This window comes from Myotis davidii, unplaced genomic scaffold, assembly GCF_000327345.1.
Source record: "Myotis davidii unplaced genomic scaffold, ASM32734v1 scaffold162, whole genome shotgun sequence".
NCBI classification, from domain to species: domain Eukaryota; kingdom Metazoa; phylum Chordata; class Mammalia; order Chiroptera; family Vespertilionidae; genus Myotis; species Myotis davidii.
This window is the reverse complement of record NW_006300036.1, coordinates 2404632-2408474: the sequence shown is the minus strand read 5'-3', so window position 1 is coordinate 2408474 and position 3843 is coordinate 2404632. Positions and strand designations below refer to the sequence as shown.

Below are 3843 nucleotides of genomic sequence, written 5' to 3'. Positions count from 1 at the left end.
TTTTTATTTTGATGTAGTCCCATTTGTTCATTTTCTCTTTAGTTTCAAGTGCCCTAGGAGCTGTATCAGTGAAGAAATTGTTTCGGCATATGTCTGAGATTTTGTTGCCTTTAGATTCTTCTAGAATTTTTATGGTTTCCTGTCATACATTTAAGTCTTTTATCCATTTTGTTTTCATGTGCTTGTTGGCCATGAAAATATAAATTATTTGAAAATACTTTTCTCACTGCTTAGGTTATTTTTGTACTTTCTTCATTAGGTTCTTTGGACCATGTTATTTAATTTGATAAAGTGCATTTTATTTATTCTTTTATTGTTTGTGTTTGTGGCATTGTATCTAGAAATCATTGTCTAACTCAATGTCAGAAAATTTTTCTATTAAATTTAACCTAGGAATTTATAGTTTTGGCTGTCATATTAAGATCTATGATTTATTTTAGTTAATTTTTATGGTGGTATCAGGAAGAGATCTATCTTCATTCTTGCTCTTTTTCTGGTGGATTATTGACACTATTGTTAAAAATAAATTCACTATAAATGTAAGTATATATTTCCATGTTCTCAATCTATATATTCTGTAATCTATATCCTTAGCCTATCCTTATGCTAGTAGCACATTCTTTTTTTAAAATATGAAAACAGATGTTTATTACAGGCCATTATTTTTTTCTTATTAATTAAAAGCTTTAAACAAAACCACATAATTCCATAAACTGAGTTGGTTGCATGCAAATATTTTAGGCCAGAGAAGCATGTTTGTTCTTGATGAATTTACATAGAATAAATTCTCATGACATTTGATTCCAAAATGTATGAAATGGTTTACCATTATTAATAATTTAAAGTAAAATGTAAATATAAGGACAATTTAAACACTTATTCTGTTATGTGTCAATTTAAGGTCAAAGATTGGAAAGATATATTAAAAAAAATCTGGGGTCAAAAAACTTTTAGGAAGCAAACACTGCCTTTGTACATTTGAAGATCAAGGGCTAAATATCCACTCTTGATGAATACCATATTAAACAAAGGATGTATAACATCCATAACACATCTGTTTCAAAACAGCATGTTTCCAAAATTATACATTTTTTTACAAATAAACATTACAATATTAATAACTATAGAGAAACCATTGGAATGCGTTCCAAAATATGTTAACTCTCACAAGGCATCTCAGGACCATATTTTACAGCATCCATTTTAATCTTGGGGCTTTAATCGTTGTTTTAATTGGTTTCATGTCTCCATTTTCATCTTCTTCATAATCGGCATGGCCTTTTTTCTTGGCAAACTTTTTTGCAGTTGTCCCCATCGAGGTCTCATATCTTCTAGCCATTTCTTCATCTGGCACATCAAGCTCCACTGTTTCATCTTCAACGTCTGCTTTGTTCTTAGCTTTCATCTGAAGCACTAATTTCTCAATCTCTGGATTAAATCCTCTGTATGACATTCTTCCATACAGAAGATCTTCACAGAATAAGAAACTCTGCTCTTCTATTATGAAACTCTTTCTTTTTAAACTCTGGTAAACCCAAGTACCAGTGCACTTCACTAATGATTTTCTTTTCTTCCTCTTCTGCTTGCTTCTTGGTTTCCGAGTCCAGTTTCCTTTGCATGAAGCTCAGAGTCATGCTGGCTCCTGTAGGGTCCAGATCTCCCTAGTAGCACATTCTTGATAACCATAACTTTGTAGTAAGTTGAAATTGAGAAGTGTGAATTTTGCTCTTTTGTTCTTCTTTTTCAAGATTGTTTTGGGTATTCTGGGTCCCTTCCATTTTTATATAAACTGTCAGGATCAGCTTATCAATTTCTAAAAAAGATACCTGGGATTTAGGTAGGAAGTTCATTTGAATTAGTGGAATTATATGGGGAATCATGCCACCGTAACAATTTAAGTCCTTTGATTCATGAACATGAAACATCTTTCCACTTAGTTAGGTTCTCTTCAATTTGTGTCAACAATGTTTTGTAGTTTTCAGAGGGCAAGTTTTGTACTTATTGTGTTAAATGTATTCTTAAGTTTTAAAATTATTTTTGATACTATTATAAATAAAACTGTTTTATAATTTTATTTACAGATTGTTTGATGTTAGTGTGTAGAAAGACAATTGATTTTTTTTATTTTGATCTTGTGTTATGGTCAACCTTGCTGAACTTGTTTATTAGTTCTAACAGTCTTTTAGTGATTTCTGTAAAAGTATATATATGTAAGTTCGTGTCACCTGTGAATAGAGATAAGTCATACTTCTCTCTTTCAATCTTGATCAGTTTATTTCTTCTTTTCTTGTCTAATTTATCTGGCTAGTGAAAGGTAAAAATCAGTGGTGCATGGGCAGGGTAAATAGCCTTCTCAGACTGTAAATAAAGAAAAATTGAATTTACGTAAAGAAAAGAAGGTGGGGGATGGGGATATCCAAAGGGAAGGGCTACACAGCACCAAGCTAAAGAGTATTATGTCAATGATGGCAGCCCCTAGGACTTGGTGTCTCATCCTTATATGCAGCAGTCGGCAGTGGGTTTGGGAGGCTTGGTTGGGGCTTGGGCAATGGGTTTGGGTCAACAGGAATGAAGATGTGCAATTAGGTGCATCTTGGTAGTTTTAGCTCCTTGTATGTTTTGATTCCTACTGTCTGGCATTTCCTGTCTGACACGTTTTTCTGGTTTGTTCTCCTGTGGCCATTGAGATTATATTGCCTTGTAAGTCCTAACAGTTAGTACTTTCAGTACAATATGGAGTAAAAGTGGCAAGAGCATTCATTCAAATTTTATTCCTCATTATATGAAGAAAGCAGTGATTTTTCACGGCTAAGTATATTTCGTGTGTGTGTGTGTGTGTGTGTGTCTGTGTGTGTGTGCAGATATCTTTTATCAAGTTGGGAAACTTTACTACTATTCTTTGCTTCCCTACTATTACTAATATTGAACTTTGGTCAAATAGTTATTCTGCACATATTGGAATAATCATGTGGTTTATATTCTATTAATATGGCATGACAATAATGATTTTTAGATGTTAAAACAATGTAACAACTTGCATTCCTGTGATAAATCACACTTGATTATTTTGTATAATCCTTTAGATGTTGCTAGAGCCAGTTTGGTAGTATTTTACTGGAGATTTTTTGCTCATGTTCATTTGTATTTTGATCTATAGTGTTTTATTCCTGTAATTATTTTGTCTGTTTTTCTGTCACAGTAATACAGGCCTCTTAGGATGAATTGGAAGTGTATCTCATCCTATTTTTTGGAAGTGTTAGTGAAGAATCAATATTAATTTATAATTGTTTGTTAGATTCATAGTGACAGTTGTGAGCATGGTGGGTTTTTTTCCCCTAAGGAAACATTAAAGTCATTAATTTGATTTCTTTACTATACTATAGGTCTATTCAAATTTTCTATTTCTTTTTAAGTCAATTGCTATTGTATGTCCTCTCCAGGAATTTTTAATTCCATCTAAGTTATCTAATTTTTGGCATTTATATTTTTAAATTTTTATCTTTATTGTTGAAAGTATTGCAGGTGTCCCCTTGGGCATTCATAGTCACCAGGAAGGACTGGTTTTATCTGAGCTCTTCAACTTTGTTTTACCCTAATCTTCCTGTAAATTTCTGGCTGGTTTCTCTATATTGGTATCATACCCAGATGTTAGTCCTCACTAACTGCTAGCAATTGCTCTCTTATTTACAACAATGCCCTAGAGCTTAAATTATTTCATGGTCAGATTAATTTAATGTCTGACCTCTTTGTGGGAGTATTCTTTAACTCCTCACTTTGAGGCTTGGTTAGACCCTCAGGAGGGTTCTTCAAAGCTAAAAGTCTCCATTGTTTTGACAGTGTCTT

The 3843-nt window shown here is 32.7% G+C and overlaps 1 pseudogene; it reads right to left on the bottom strand.

Annotated features, from left to right (window-relative positions):
• Positions 1 to 1189: 1189 nt before the first annotated feature.
• Positions 1190 to 1634, bottom strand: LOC102757955 (annotated as a pseudogene).
• Positions 1635 to 3843: the final 2209 nt, after the last annotated feature.